At 38.5% G+C, this 16,942-nt stretch overlaps 1 protein-coding gene across 3 annotated transcripts in view; it reads left to right on the top strand.

Annotated features, from left to right (window-relative positions):
* Window positions 1–16,942, top strand: part of glceb (glucuronic acid epimerase b) — a 37,352-nt gene that overhangs the window by 2,065 nt on the left and 18,345 nt on the right. The window contains exon 2 of one of the 3 annotated variants that reach the window (XM_044030305.1): window positions 15,370–15,428. The exons of 1 other annotated variant lie outside the window; for it this stretch is intronic. The gene's annotated coding sequence lies outside the window, so the exon portion shown is untranslated. Of the gene's footprint in view, window positions 1–15,369; window positions 15,472–16,942 lie in introns of all 3 variants that reach the window. One more of the 3 variants, XM_044030304.1, reaches the window with a different exon arrangement.

Raw genomic sequence — 16,942 nt, 5'->3', positions numbered from 1 at the left:
AATGTGTAATCCTATAAAATATTTCATACCAGCAGGACACAGTATAGCTAAATTCCTTCAAAGAAGAAGAAGATGGTGACACAGTAAATTCATGTCATTTGAAAATGACAATGAAAGGAATACTTGTTGGATAATACTCATTAATTTTCAACTTGCATTTTTGCTTAAAAATCCCATCATTATTTAAAATAAACATACTCTGTTTATGCCCTGGCTGATGGGAAGCAGTGAAAAAATATATTTATAGCGCCGGAAATGTAATAAATGACAATTTCTCAGAACAGTAATATGAATTTGTTTAAGTTATGGTTTCATATCCCTAAATTATCTGTTGAAACATGCTAAAAAATAGAACAAATCCTTGCTATTTTGGATTGAAGTCATTTTGTGATCAAAGATTGACAGAAGTTGACATTTGTTTAATAAGAAGACAGGAATGTCTCAATTGCCTTGAAAAGACAAAACAACTATTGATTATTTTAGGTAAACACTGTTGTACATTATAAGACTAGAGACACTGCCTATACCAAGAAGTCAAATTGCAAGAAATATGAACACAGCCTTCCCCTCTGGTCCCGAGTTATGCTTTTAAGGGGCCAGTGTTTCCAAGTTGATGTTTTTAAAGAATTTTATGACTGACCATTGACCTTTTTGAAGTGAAATGCCATTGCTTGCCATGAACATGTTTTGTGATGTCAGACTGAACTTTGACCACTCCAGACATTTCAGGTTCAGAATGGGATGTATAAATATGGATAGATGGACTGTCAGCAAGTTTTCTCCGGGTTCTCTGGTTTTCTCCCACAGTCCTAAAACATGCAGATTTGGGAATTAGGCAAATTGGACCACAGGTGTGAGTGAACATGCATGGTTGTTTGTCTCTATGTGGCCCTGTGATGGACTGGCAGCCTGTCTAGACTTTACCCCTCCCAGCCCACCAGCACCCCCCAAAACCCTCATGTGGAGATTAAAACAGTAGAAGATGAGTAGATGGATGGATGTATGGATTGTATTCTTGGATGTATTAAGATGTATTTCCTGCTGTGGTGCAAAATGTACTTCTTCTGAAGTTACTCCTCCAGTGGATAATGCCATGTTGCATGATGTTTATGTTTGCATATTAAGACCAACATAACTCGAATGTAGTCTTGCAGCTTGTCCTACATATAGTTGAAGAATGTCCTACAAGAATATGGCTTTCTTTTACAGTCTTTACCCCATCAATGGACAAAGGCAGAGATACAGCTCTGGTCCCTGGGTATGTTGTTCATAGCTTCTGGTTTCTTGGCTGGGTGTATTTACACAACTTTACAATATTTTACTGTGGCATTAACACGTCACAAATAGTCTTAAACCATCATTATCTTCAGAAAGTATGAAATGTTGCTGAATCTGGCAGAGTTTTGTTTTATGTCTCCGCTCTGATTTATTGTTGTATGTCCTTCCAAAGCCATTTCAGTCTCCTCCCTGATGAGTGCCCTTAATCAGCACATTTCACGACACTGCATGAAGTGTCCTTGTGGCAGAAGTTCTCTCTTCTTATTTTAAATGAGTGGGTTGTTTAAAACATTGAGAAGCACAGGACAGAGAACGGTCATGTTAAATTGGTGATACGTTAAACTTGATGATATATTTGTCCTCCTTTTTTCTGTGGTATTTGTACTGTGCAGACATGGCTGTGTAGAAGCCGGTTATGCAGCTTGCAACATGTCCAGGCTTCTGCTTTGTACACAATAGTAATTACTATCCTTAAACCTGAGACCTATGTTGCCTTTGATCTGCACCCTCAATTATGTAGTTCCCTTTTCATCACATATTGTTGTGCTTACAGATTGTTTTATGTTTAGTCCTAACATGTTTGTCTCAACTAGAATCAGCAGGAGCAAGATCAACTGAAAGATAACACGTTTGTGTTTATGGCAGTTGTATGTCTGCAGCTTGAATTATTAAACTAGTGATCACTATATCATCTGAGCAAAAGTTAAATCAGATGTGACTAATTAACAGAAGTAATGACTATCTTTTATTGTGCCTGCATCTTGTCCTAACTATGGGAGTGATAACACGCACAACATTCTTTGTTCAGTGCTATATTCTTCAAATTGTCCTTTAGAGAACTACTGTTTTCTGTTACTTAAATTAAATCATCATACATTTTGGCTGAATGATTTGATTTCTCATCTTGGGAGACTGAATATTTTTAAATGAATAGGTTCATCTTTTTAGTATATCATGAAAGGAAAGGTTTGTATGAGGCTGATTCTCTCCTCATGCTCTTGAAACTCTCCCATCTGTTTTCTTTTGCCAGTTAGATTTGGGGGACATTGCACTGTCCTTCTTTTGATTGATTTGTGGTGTCCTGATTGTTTTGGCCGCACACAAACTTTTAACTTTGTAACTTGAGGTTTTTCTTGCTGTCGACTTTACTTCTTTTTGTTTTGACTCTTAGAGACACATAGAATGCCATGTTAGATTTACCACAAATAGCCTCACCAATCCTACAAAGCAAACATTGGATGTGATGTAGAAAGGTCAGAAAACTTCACTACACCAAAAACAACTGCTTTGCCATCACTAGTTTGTGTTTGTGTTGTGTATAAAACAATGTCACAGCAGTTTCATGCCACTATGGTAATGGAAAACTATGTACCTGATACCAAACTGAGTAGAGTAGAAGTAGTGCTAGACCTGAATAATGGAAAAACGCTGTCATAAGGTATCCAGATGTGGCTTAATTTGTCTACCGCTTAAGACACTTAATGTAATAAACCATCCCAAAACGAGCTCTACAACTACTCTTTGATTTTGCCTGGTCTTGGCATTGAACTGCAAGAGGGCATTATGTTTCAACCCCTGTGTGCTATAGTGCTTGAAGATCAATTTTGATGATGGTTATGTTCAAGGATCAAGGAAGGTTATTGTTGTTATGTCACAACACAATTCAGTTGTGGTGTCAACCTCTTCTCAGAAAAAACACATTTTGTACATTTGTGTCTTGCCTTTTTTATGTTATTAATAGGTTTCACCAAACCAAGTTTATTGGCAGTTCTCAAACCTTAATATCTTGAGACTGTAATCCTAGATTTCTAAGATCTTTAAAGTTTTCGACCCAACCAGCCCTTCATAGCGACTGCTTTTGTTCACTTTTAGGTCACATGTTTCTTGTTTTTCTAGCCCACATTCTTTGGTTCACTTCTGGCTGTAGATTTAAGCAGCCAGATGAGTCCAGTCTCTTTGAGGGACACTGCTATTCTAAACCTTGACCCTCACAGTACATCCAATATGCCCTGCTTCAAAGGCAACACACACACACACTCAGCTCATGTCTGCATACTTTGTAGCCACAACCCTCCCCCATGCATCCTCTTCTATAGCTCTCCTCAATGCTAAGCACCAGCCACCCCATACAACAAAAGAAAGTGGCCCCAGATGCCCTAAGGCATGGAGTGAACAACTATGCTCCCATCTCCTTGTGCTCCACACTTTTTGGCTTTCATTGTACAAATGTCTTCCAGAGACATTTGTCTAACACTGCATTTGTATTGTGTGCAGCCAGGATTATGAGCTGGTTTGTCCGCATAGGCTTTCCAAAGAATTGTAACACCCTGTGGGGAGTGCGATGCTCTGGTTCATGATCATGTGTGGAAAATTTGTGCCTTTGCCTTCTATACTGTCTATCACATCGTCAGTGCCTGAACCCAAGAACCTCACTGCACTGCTTAATTAAAGCCAATAATATAGCGCTATTTGTCAGCCAGAATTGTCTCTTGCTGTGTTGTGATTTGCAAAAGTCTATTCAGTGGCAATGAACTGAAATATCACCGTTCTGTCTCTTAGCTTATGCTGGGTAAGTGAAGTTGATCATGCCATCTGTGTTAGACTGACTGAGTGCTCTTCACTCACGACTTCATGTCGTTCTCTTTTCCAAATAATTGCTGTCCTTTATGTAGCTGAGACAATACTTTTTTTGTTGCCTCGCATATTTAATTTGATTTAAATCTTTGTGTTTAATCCTTAAAAATTTCAATCCATTCAACCATTCTTATGCTTTGTGATTGAGGGATTTATTCTTCTATTTCTTCTATTCTATTCAGTCTCCTCTCTTTTTTGTGTTTGTGGCTCATATAAAACAACATCACAGCAGTTTAGTGCAGCTATGACCACCCCACCCATGTTGAGGAGATACTATGAAGTAATGAAAACAATGTGTCTGATATTCCAATCAAGTAAACTGAGTAGAGCCGAGTAGTGCTAGAACTGTATAATGGAAAAGCACCATAAGGGTAGGACACACTAAATACTTGACACTTTAATCTAGAAGCTGTGTTTCTTGCCAAAACAATTATCATTTTAAAACTGCATAGATGTTTCCAGAATATTGTGTTCCAATATAGTAATTGAGAAACAATCATACATTATGGGCACAGTATTGTACAGGGCAGTTAGAGAATGCTTTTCGGCAGAGGAAATGGATCTGTTTGTAGGCAAAGTGAAAGTGAGTGTGCAGAGCATCAGTGGGTTTAACAAGCAGAGTATCAGTTGTGCATCCACCTATGTAGCTGCACAATGCTATCTAAACACACCCTTGCAATATCTATGAAAGTGCTATCAACATCTGAACAAGTTTTCCCTGGTCTAAGGCTTGCTTCAGGGCAGCAATGCATCAGGAATAATGCTGCAATGATTAATCAATGAATTAATTGTCACCTATTTTGACAATTGAATTTTACTATTAATGTAGTCTGCACTGTAATTACTCTTCAGTATGGTTGGCATTATTTACTTTGTGCACTTCTTTGTCTTTGCAGTAGGCATTCATTGCCTTAATGTACTGTATATACTTTGGGAGTTGTGTGAATATTCATGTAAATGATGTAGGCTATTTTTTACTGAGTTGCCTTTTTATGGTTTAGAGTTACGTCCCTTCTGTAGAAAGCAGTGGCGCAGTGTGTAGATTGTTTATTTTAAAGAGTAAGATTGTATGTGGTTGAGGTATTTTTCTTCCAGTTATCCAATATTTTAAAATGTTCTCTATTTATTTTCTTTACCACATTGCTCTTGATGTGAATAGAGAGTGCATCGAAATTCAACTCCAAATTATTTGCAATTCCTTGCAATTCCTGTGACGTTGAGTTACATCGCTGATGTTTTGCAAAGGCCTTAAGAGTGCAAATGACAACGAATTTAAGGATTCAGACTGAGCACTAAGCTTGTGTAGTAAAAAGCCTGCCATTTTACAATCACTCTCATGAGAGCTATCAATGAGTGAATCATTTTTTGTTAATTGTTTTAATAGCTATCTTTATAACTCCACACCCTCTAATAGTGCAAAACCAGACCCTGACCAAAGTAATCCTTCCTCGACCCTACTTTGCTGTACGTCTGTGACATTCACACTTGATTAGGTTTGCACACTTGATTAGGTTTTTTTTAATACCCCAGATAATCCATAATCAAACAGATATTTGACAGTTGACAAGACACAGCTTTCCAAACATGACAATTTGATATTAGCCCAGACAAATCCCCAATCAAAATCAGGACTATTTTCTGCAACACCCTGCTTCCAAAGACCATATAGAGGAAAGTCTTTAAAGTACTTTCAAGTAAATATGTAAACAAATCAGAAACAAGGTCCCCAGGGGACCCTCGTGCAGTGATAATATGAGTGATGTGTGAGGGATGCTTCCTTAATAGCTGATCTCAAGGAACCCCATAAGCCCTGAAGGCTGTCCTGAGTTGTAAACACAAGAAGTCCCCGGCAGTTTATAACAGTCCTTCAGATCTAGAAAAGAGCACAGTTCTGTCTCATTGTAGATATCTCCTATGGTGCAAATACATTTTTTATCCCACTGTGAGAAATTGATGGGCCTTTACGTTTTCCTTCTTTGAGGTGGGAGGCACAACCTTAGCCTAGGAGACTTAACTAAATTGGTGAGACATACTGAGCTAGGAGGATTTCCCTGCAGTCATTTGCAGCAGTTACTTTATCTGCATATTCAGCACTTGTTTCAGGTGCTCTTTTACTTGATATAAAGATACCTCAAGTAGTTAATATTGGTATTGGTCCGATACTCGTCAAAATCACAGGATCAGATATTGATTAACAAGAATAATACTGTACTGGTGGACACTCAAAGCCGTGATATCAGTATTGCCTATATAAATGTAAAGAAAAAGTATATAAATAAATAAAACTATTCAGCTCTTCTGTTTTTTCACCGCAGTGATATTTTTATGAACATTGTCTTGACATGCATATTAACTCACATTTCATGGTGGCGGTCAGATATTCTAGCAAGTTACTATTTTACCATTATAGCATAATGGCAAGCTTTTGTCTTTCTCGATTCTCCAGTCCATGCATTTCACAGACATCCATGAATGGAACATTTTAAATTGCCTATTGATTTCAGCCTCACAAAAATCAAATGTTCAATTAACTTCCAACAAGTTGGTTTAGTAGTAAAACTTTTTTGGACAGATTGGACCAAAGCTAATTAATTCACTGATTTCAAAGACAATTTCCTCCGGTTTAATTGCTGTTTTATAACTCACAATTCTGCCTCATAGAAGTGTTATCCTTGTACAGTTTCTGTCTTCTTACACAACCTCTACATTTTTACTCCTTGTCCAGAAAGGAGCATATGTGAGCTGTTAATTATAATTTATTTCTGCATGAGAATTCAGTGATTCCCGTTTTGGGCTTAATTTAAAAAAATGGTTTTATCTCCCTTGTCATGAGGAATTATGCTGAGGTCTGTAAGGCCTGGGAATGCTGACTACAGTGTAGGGTTTAAAATTACATAGTGAGAAATCACAGCCAAATAAATAGGCTTTGCTTTGCCATTTGGGATCAAGCATGTCTCCTCTACTTATTCACTGCCTATACTGATCCATACACCATGCCCGAGAAGCACATTATCCATTCAGCTCAGCACTGACAGCAGTGATTATATTGATGGGCCGTGGCTGTCTCAGTGTCATGTCTACAAACCACCTTTATCCATCCAATGTAAAAGAGAGTGTGACTGTCCAGCCATTTTTGCAGGATGAGTTGCATAGAATGGAAATACAGATATAATGGTAAGGTAATAGCTAAAGTTTAGAATAAAGGATTGTTTTAATGTCGACAGGTGAAATGTGAATTGGTTACACCTTTAGCCAAGCCAGACAATTTTGGAGATCTCCATGTTTAATATACAAGGTAAAATGTATTTGCAATGATGTCAGTGTTGTTTGTCAAGAGCATTTATATTGTGAGGGACCTCTCATAGGTAACCTGAACTACCCCAGTGCTTTGCAGGCAGGTGTATTGTAATCAGTGGTGTTTGTTTAACTGCCACATTAATGACTCGGGCAGTTTTGATCCAGTTTGGTTTGAACATTGCAAGTTAGTTTAGAGCACATATAGAGTCCGGAGTGGGGGGGGGGGTTATAAATTCACCAACTTTTAACCCTACTGTTAATGCTTGTGACATGTATTGAAAGTACATATAAATGCATACATATGCAATTAAAAAGGTATGAAATGTAGCTATAGATTGATATTTACTTGATGTACCTTTTTTCCTATGAATATCAGTTTTCTCCTTTAGGAGACACTTTCACCTGTCTTGATTATCTCAAAAGTGACTCTTTGTTTTGTTTTTTTAGACTTACTTTAACCAAACACTGCATTGAATCATCCTTTAAGGGCAGAAATAATTTTAGCTTTTGGGGGAAAAGGAGACATTTTGCAAGACATATAGTCAGGCAAATCTCCTTGAAAAGTGATCTGACTTTACTGCAAAGGGAGTGTTCATGATTAAATCAACATGTTTTCTTAGTCGAGCCACAAAAACCTGCAGTGCACATTCATGTCTTTGGAAGTGTTTCTGTGGAATCTTGTAGTTTCCTTAAGTCTTTCTGCTTAGACCTCAGATGATCTAATCATTTCATTAGATACCTGACCTTAGATTTGTCTGGAGAAAATCGAACAAAAAGGCTTTCTCATCCATAAACAGGCCATGGCAAGATTTCTAATGTGCTTCCGTCCTTCATCCCCTCCTCTTTTTCACAACATTTTATATTTTTTTTCCATTTTGATGTTCCCCACCCAGCAGAGGAATGACCAGTGAATCTCCAAAATTGCAGTACATTTGGTTTTCTCCATATTCAGTTGCCTGCTTTCAACAGAGAATAGAGAAGCAGAGATACTAGACATTACAGCATGGGTATCTTACTTATTAATGCCGTAAATGCAGTCTGCATTTTGACATTACTGGAAGTGAGAACTGAATGTGCCTTTTATGATCAATGACCCGAAACATTTTGGTGTCCCACTTTCTATTTCTGATTCTGCCTTTTTTTCAGTTGGAAATTTTGACATTTTAAGAGCAGGACTCACTGATTGTGGAATAATATGATATGTGCATATGCAGAATTTGGAGAGAAGAATAACCTCTCCCACCCTCAGCTCTCTGAAGCTCTTTGTTTCCCTGTCTCTATTTTTCAACACTGTCATATCTGCTGGAGATTGAGAGATATATATACCATCAAGGCTTTTTTGAAGCTTCGTATTTCCACCAAAATCCTTTTGATTTCCGACAGCATGAGCTGCTTAATATTCCAAACTAGTCGGTGGCCTTTTCAGAGAACTAACAAGGTTTTGAAGATGCAAGTCTTGTCTTCATGTGAAAGGCAGCTGTGACACAGCCCTCCTCTTTTTCAGAGCCCACACCGAGGTGTCTGTGCTGCTAAAAAGTTCAGAGCTGTTATTCAGGCCAATAGGGCATGTTGTTGTGTCATTTTTCCTGCTGTACTTCAGCTGCAGGAATGCCCTTCCTCCTTCCTGTGAAAGACCAAACATGTTCTTCTGCGCTGGTCTTTTTCTTCAAAGGAGGCGACGTCGGGAAATACTCGTCTCTGTGTGGATTATTTATTCAGTTGAATGATCGACTCCATTTTAGAGCTAGTATAATTACTTGATTAGATGTATTACAGAAAATTACTTGGCAGTTATTTTGACTTTGATTGAACACCGACTAAAAATTTTCAAGCAGCAATGACATGCTGCTTCCATTTTCTACATTATGCAGTCTGTTTTTGCATTTTCGCTTCAGTGTTGGTTTGACAAATTGAGCAATTTCAACGCTAAACAATGCATTGATAATGGATAATTGGTAATTAAAATTGCCATTAGCTGCAATCTTTTTATAGAAATGCAGATTAAATATGGCGTGAAGAGTGTCAGATCTGGTTAGCAGCACAATCCGTAGTCACAGTAACATTACATAGATCTATGTTAATATATGTTGTCAATCTGTCGTCATCTCGATATCCACAAGCGCGATATACATTTCGCAAACGCCTGCTTGAGCCGATATGTTTTCACACTCGGTCAACAGCGGTTCGCTCCTAAACTTTCACACGATCATTAATATCAACAGGCTCGTGTTTCCTCCACCGTTCGTTGGGAGCAATGATTGTTTTATTTCAGGTCGGTGTGGCTGTGCTTTTAGCTTGTTTTCTCTGTCATTTCGTGCCTCTCCTTTCTTTCTCCCCAGTTCTGTGTCTGTTGTGTGAGCAGACGCACACACACACATCGGGTGTATTGAAAGGTAATTCAGGTAAACAATGAGTTAAATGCTTCTCAAAACATAAAAACAAGGCTGAAATATGAGCGCATGTCCTCTATAACGTGAGCAACGCAGAGACTCCTGTGAAAAATACACTTTCATTACATGTGACATTAAAGTAGTAATAAAATCTGCATTTTTTTCTTAAATTTTTTTGCTATATTTATATTTCATCTTTGTGTTAACAGTATACCAATATACATGACAAAACAAATGCTTTTATTTGTATCTAATTCATAAGTGATAGCTAGGTAATATCGTCATCACATGATTTCCTAATATTGTGCAGCCCCAGTTAACACGATGGATTCACAGTTTCAGCTTTTTTGTACCCACAATAAGATTACGAACAATTCCCGTGCCTTACCAGCTTTGTTGCTGTTTTTGTGGCTTACTGCTGGAGTATGATAGAAGAGGATTTCCACCACCAGGCTACAAGCATGAAAGTAGAGTTGACTACAGAGAGCACCACAGAGGCTTGACGGGCACCAGGGGTATTTACTCGGCTTCTAAACACTTCCAAATTCTTATTTACTTTCATCTTCCGCTAGTGAGCTTGCCTTTGCTGCCGCCCACTCCAAGTCTCATGCTCTCACCCTGTTTCCTTTGGTCACGATTAGGAGTGCGAAGCAGGAGTGGCTTCCACACAGACCTTTGCTTTTTACTTCATTTGTGCAATGATATCTTCCTGTTCTTGCCTCAGCCTTAAGCTATGTTACTCTGGCACTGGCGTTATCATGATCTAATATCTAAATGCAAAAAGTAACTCAGCAACTTTATTTAAAGAATAATTAACTCACCCCTTGAGTGTGTTTGTATTTACCACACATACTTTTTACAGTTTACCCTGATGGGCACTGTATTTTTGATGACCTTTTTAGGTATTTTTGATCCATTTGTCTTCCCTCGCTCTACCAATCTCATACCTGTTCATTCTGCTATTGCAAGAAGAGTCTACTGACATGGACACATGGTCGTCTGCCACCATTACGGTCCAGTACTTTGGGAAAAACTATAAAGTGTGAATGTGCATAATGTTTCAGGGAGTGACAAATAAAACTACACTTTCTGCATATGAAAGAGGGGAGTAAACTGTTGGCAAACTGTTGTACCCAGCAGGAGCGCAAGCAACTGCAACAGAGTTGCATTTTTTCACAGGAACAAAAATAGAGCGGCAGAGCCCCAAATATATGCAAAGTACCATTTATATAACGTCAGAATTTACTGTCTACATCCCTGAGCACTTGTGACAGCCACAACACATCTCGCACCATGTGATGCTGACACACTGAAAACCTCTTTGTTCACTAAATCTGGTGTGAAAATGACCCTAAGATTTTGAGAGTTGGGAGATTTTGGCATGGGGCCAGTGGTTTGGAAGTGTATTCCTAGCGTTGGTGACAAGTTTGGGCCCTCAGGTTTTTGGCTTTTAAAGTGGGAATTCGCAAGTCTGTCAGTTTTTTTTCGCCTTTATTTTTCTTTTCTCTACGGAGCTCCCCCTTGTGTACTGTCCTTTTACTGTCACAAAAACTCACCGCTGATGCTCCTTCTCCCTTCCCCTCTCCTGGCTATGGGCGTTTGTTTTCAGTCGAGCCGGTGAACACGAGCCGTGGAGGCATGTCCGTCGATGGAAGGACAGCCAACCACCCACCGATAACAAACGACGTTCACAAAAAAGGGTCGAGCAAATGCCTTTCTAACAATAGCAAACTTAGAGAAAGTTCAAATGCACAGAGAGTTTATCCCAAAGATAAGTGCCACAGACGAGAACGCCAGGACTGCATCTGTTTTGCATGCACCTGTGTTTTTCAGTCATTGCTATTCGGTCTGAGGTTTACTTGTGCCTTGATCTTATGGCCAGTACCTGGTTAGGGTGTGTATGTGTACGATTCACATTGTGAGATTCAGAAGGAAATCATTGAAGCATATACTGTTTTTTGGGTGAAGTAATCATCTTTGTATTGGCAGTCTTGGCAGGTTTTTGGCTAATGCCAATTTCAATTTAATTATCATTTGAGACTGTTCACACATCCAGTGTCTTTTGAACACACGGATAGCTTATTTGCATGAATACATGCATGAACGAGAGCAATTTACATCACTGTGTCGCACAACCATTGCAGTGTGCCTGTTTTTCTGGGCGTTCCGAGATGAAAACATTAGAGCGTGTCTTAGAAGTAAGTCCAACAACTCAATATCCACTGTGAAACCCACTTTTTTTCCTACACACTTGTTTTATTTTAATTCTTAGTTTAATGTGTTAATTCGGCTCCCAGGTTGTGGTTGCTTAGTATTAACAGATGCTGCATGTTGTGAACATCCCAAGATGTTTTCATTAAGTCACATATGCTACTCACAAAAAAATATATAAATGAAAGAATAAATCATGAATTCATAAAATATATATTCATTTAATAGCAAGGTGTGCAGGATGAATTCAATAATTCTTCAGGAAAGAAACTGTTTTGAAGTATGTTGGTATGTCAATGGCTTGCCAGACAGCAACAGGGTGAACAGACAGTGTCTATGGTGTGTATTGTCTTTTCCGTATTAATTATTTGATTTAATAAGTTCAGTATTAATGTAGAAGCCTTATATTATTTAATAGCTGACCATTTTAACACATAACCTTAAAAGTGCATGATAAAAAAAGTCATGAGTTTGAGTTACTTTATATAAAACATTGTAAATTTAAACTAACAGTAGACACATTTACCCTTTTCTGACAACTAATTAAATGTTCTAAAGTTACATTTGTGTGCCTGTGTTTTGTACACACACATAACAGAGTGGGTCACACAAGTATTAAAATGGGTTTGACTAATTGGCATACAGACCTGTGTCTTCCTAAATACAGTTCATGAAGTGCTGGCTATTTATATCCAGCAACTATGTTGGACTGTAATTGAACTGTGACCATGAATGTGATCAAATCAGAAAAAAAAAATTTGAGTGTACATCTTGGTTGTGTGTATCTGCAGAGGCAGATTTGATTAAATAGTTGAATAAGTGATCACATTTAATCTGTTTGCTGAAACGCTGACACATTAATTAATTCAGCTCTTCACTTTGCAGACTGAGAATTCTTGGATATTGCTGTGGGTATCAGATGGTCAGTGATCGTTGTCACCATGGTGGCATCAGCAGTGCAGTCATACAGTGTTTGCCCAGCCAATAACTCCCCAGAGAAGATATTCTGCTCGTATATGAATGCCCAACACATGAGTCCACTCTCCATCTCCCCTTTTGCCCCAACTCCAAGTCCTGATAGATGGCTGCCACTGTCACGTTGGTGGCAAATGAGGAGCGACTGAAAATTATTAATGACCTAATATCATTCTCAGTCAAGCAGCTGTAAAAGAAACATCTGCACAACGTTCAAACTGTGTGAACAAGAGTTTGCAGTAAAGTTGGTGTTCATAATTCATATTCAAGATGTTAGACCTTTGCCTAAGAAAGGTCAGCTGAATAGGACAATGTGTTAAGGCTATGGAAATGGTGTCAACATGGTGCTAAGCTAGGAGAGACACTTTGAAGTGTTACATGGCTTAAAACATTACACATCCTTAATTGGTTATGTCCACCAACCCATTCCCTGTGTAAACTCTAGAGACACAACTTAAGCCCCTTTTTAATTTTTAGTAAACACAATTATCACAAATGAGCAAGATTTTGCATGTCTTCTGTCTGAACTGAAATGCTTCTTAAACAATAGAAGGCTTTATCCTGTTACGACTAAGAGAACTAAGATGAAGATTTCCCTACAAAATGGCAGAAGTGATGCAGGGTGGGTTGCAGAAGGTATGACATTTACTCTCACTTCCTAAATCTCACATCTGCCTGCAGCCCACCAGCCTCAAAAAGCATCACTTCACCCATACAGTAGTCAGGGAATATTGATTAAGGCTGCTGACATTTCTACTTCTTTTCACACTGGCTGGGTACAACCTGTGCCATCTTTTTGAGATGGAGGCAGCTCTCACCCCATCATCAGAGCTTCAGTGTACCACAAATATTCATATTCATTTGTAGGTTTTTTTTTTTGCAAAGATCATATGCAAAATATAGCTACAGGTTTTGAACATGCATAACTCCTATTCACGTTAGGAATTTTCTTTCTTCAACTTAATCTATCTGTGAACAGACCAAACTGTTTTTCTGTGTCTCCCAGTATATTACTTCACACTTAAATTGGCGAGTATACCTTCAAGTGAAGATGCTAAAGCAGCAATTAACACCATTTCCATTGCCAGTGGTTGGTAGGCGCTGTGTTTGTGTTTTTCACCAATGCATGTATTGTTACGTGTTGATAAGATTTCAAAAGTATGGCTATGCTAACAAAAGCAATAATAATAAAAAAAAAACCTGTGTATTGCAGAGTCATTTGAGCGGGGAGTGAATGCTGACTAAACACAATCTCCCTGTTTTTTGTTTCTTTATTTTTACCTGCGGAGTTCAGGTATAACTGACTATATGCATGGTCTCTTCCTGGTTTTCAAAAAGCCAGCCCGACTATTTATGGTAAGAGGGATGCAACGGTGCTCCACTTTTGTCCCCTCACGACGCTTAAATTTAAACGCCTTTTTCATTTCAGGCCATTTTGAATCTATGGCCAATGCTCAAGTTTCCCCCTTAACGACAACTGACTGGAAGTAAAGGAGCTGAGTCTTAAGTTTCTTTATGTTTACGTCTTTACGTGCATAGAGTGAATTCTCATGTTGTTGTCCAGCTCTATCATTTACATGTAGTCAAGAGAGAAGACACAGAAGGATCAAATCAGCAAATCCATATCAGCAGTAGTAGTTATTTGCAATAAATGACAGTGGCAATGAGTAGTGCTTTCTGCTTTAACCTGATTAGTGATGTTTTTGACTGTTAGCCTTGAAAAAATTCAGTGCTCTCCCTTAAATGTGTCGGTTTAACACCGTCTTTATTTTAATAGTCTGTTTCAAAAGGGGCTAGAAATACATTGATGAGATTAATTACAGAGTAAAGTATCCGTGTCATTCTACATATTTGCAGTGATGGATTAATTGTAGGCAGGTGGAGTAGTGTTTAGCACTATTGCCTTGCAGCAAAAAGACCCAGGTTTGCGACAAGGGCCTATCTGCATGGAGTTTACATGTTCTCCCCATGTTCATGGGTTCTCTCTGGGTCCTCTGGATTCCTCCCACAGTCCAAAATCATGCAGAGGTTAATTAGAAACTAAGATCAATTGCCCATAAGTGTGAGAGTGAATGGTTGTTTGTCTTTGTGATGAACTGGCAACTTGTCCAGGGTGAACCCTGCCTTTAGCCCCATGTCAGCTGGGATTGGCACCAGTAGCCCTGCGACCCTGATGTGGAGGATAAATCGCTGCAATGACAAATATTCATTTGATACTTAACCTTGATTTATAGTGTATCTGTGTAGCCTGTGCAGTATTGATTCAATGGTCTAATTAGACATAATGGAAAACAATTATAGTTAATGTTGTTTCCTTCAGTCCAAAGTTTATATTGAGAAGCTGCTTAGCACACAAGAGTAATCAGTTATAATTATTTCTCAAAACATTTTACATGTCATTTAACTCAGCATCTACATATTGACGATTGGTTTGGGCCTGAAAAAAAAAATCAAGGCTTATATTCCCTTGCATACGTGCTGGATTGCACGTCGTGCCAAAAAGCAATTATAAAATACAGATTTGAATGAACTAAAACTTTAACCTACGATGACCAAAATCTACTTTGTCTTCTCTCATGTGAAGGTGCTGAGGAAAGAAGAAAGAACCCTTTGTGTCAAGACTCAAGGCTGCGTGCATCAAGAGTATGTCCATCTAATTGTCCCTTTCATTGTGAATGGATCAGAGGTCAGTGTCATTATCCATAAAGCCCTAATTGCCAAGATTCAGATGCAAGATAACAGTTATTTCCAACGTCCCCAAGTTAAAGTAAGCCCACACAGAGGAGAGGTTATTTTCCAGATGTGTTTGAGTGAAGATAATTCCACACACTGTATTTGCAGTCTAACCTCTTGTGTATGCTGATTTGTGCCAGACTCCATTACATGGACAAAATTAAATCTTCGAAATACTCTAATCCTCTATGAAAATGGCCTTGTCTTGCATGTATGAGAATATGATTCAGGCATAGCAGTAGCAAGTCCTCCAGAGCGCTGCATTCCTCTTGTCAACACTGAATCATTTTCATTGCATTTGGAAAGACTGAGCTCTTTGAACTAACTCTGGCCACATTCATTTGTACATTTTAACTGTTGAACTTATGACACCGACACACACCCGAACCCAACACTTGTATCATAAATATATCAGGGGCCATAATATTGTCATTGTGTCATTATAATTCTAATGTGTATTAGTTTGCTTTTATAGAAGTAGTTTACTCGCTATGGTTAAAACGTGTTCTTACACAAAATACACAACATACAATGAAATCATGTTCAGTAAAGCTGATTTTGGTCACGTAGATTCCCAACATTATCCTGAAAAGGTCTCCAGTTGTTGTTTACTTGCAGTTGTAATGCTACATAAAAATAGACTCCACCTTTGTTGTAATGTGAGTTCTCAGCCTGAAAGGGGCCATCAGTAGAGTTTGGTTTATTTTGTTCACTAGCACTAGTTTCTTTGAAGAACATAATACCTAATCTATTTATTATAGCATAGATGACTTGTTTTGGGATTATTGGTTGTTGCCTTAAATTCATCCTGATGCCCACACGTTATCATAAGCAGGCTCAGAACCATGACACACACACACACATGCACACATACACACACACACACGCCAGTCGGAGAAACACACGGATCTACACAAACCATCCCGTCTCCACGGGAGCTAACATGCCCCCACAGCTTCAGCATAAGCTAATCATTTATTGACAGTCAAAAGCTCTTAGTTCACCCGTGGAGAAGAGCAGTGAAAATGTCTGGAGTTTAGTTAGGGATACTGCACCTCCACCTCACGCATGCAGCGGCCTTCTGCTCCAACATCTCCCTAAACGTGGCTCACTGGCTTTCATTGCTGTGATGACTGCCTCTGATTTGTATGCTAAAGGACATTATGAGAAGAAAAACAACTCTATTTACCCGTCCCTATGCTGAGTGCTGCAGCAGGTTTAACATTATTCTAAATCGTGTACATTCTTCACCAGAGACAAAGACAAAGATTAGCAGTTTAATATAAAGTGCACTTAACAAGGTCAGTGTTTTTTCTTTTTCTTTTTTAATTGTTGTTAAACATTTGATTTCATGCTCTGCTCATACTTACTAATAACATGCCCACTACAATTTTCCCAACCTTATTATTAGGAATTAGGATTAA

This window comes from Solea senegalensis, linkage group LG7, assembly GCF_019176455.1.
Source record: "Solea senegalensis isolate Sse05_10M linkage group LG7, IFAPA_SoseM_1, whole genome shotgun sequence".
Lineage (NCBI taxonomy): Eukaryota > Metazoa > Chordata > Actinopteri > Pleuronectiformes > Soleidae > Solea > Solea senegalensis.
The sequence above is the reverse complement of the archived record's forward strand: the minus strand, read 5'-3'. Positions and strand labels throughout refer to the sequence as shown.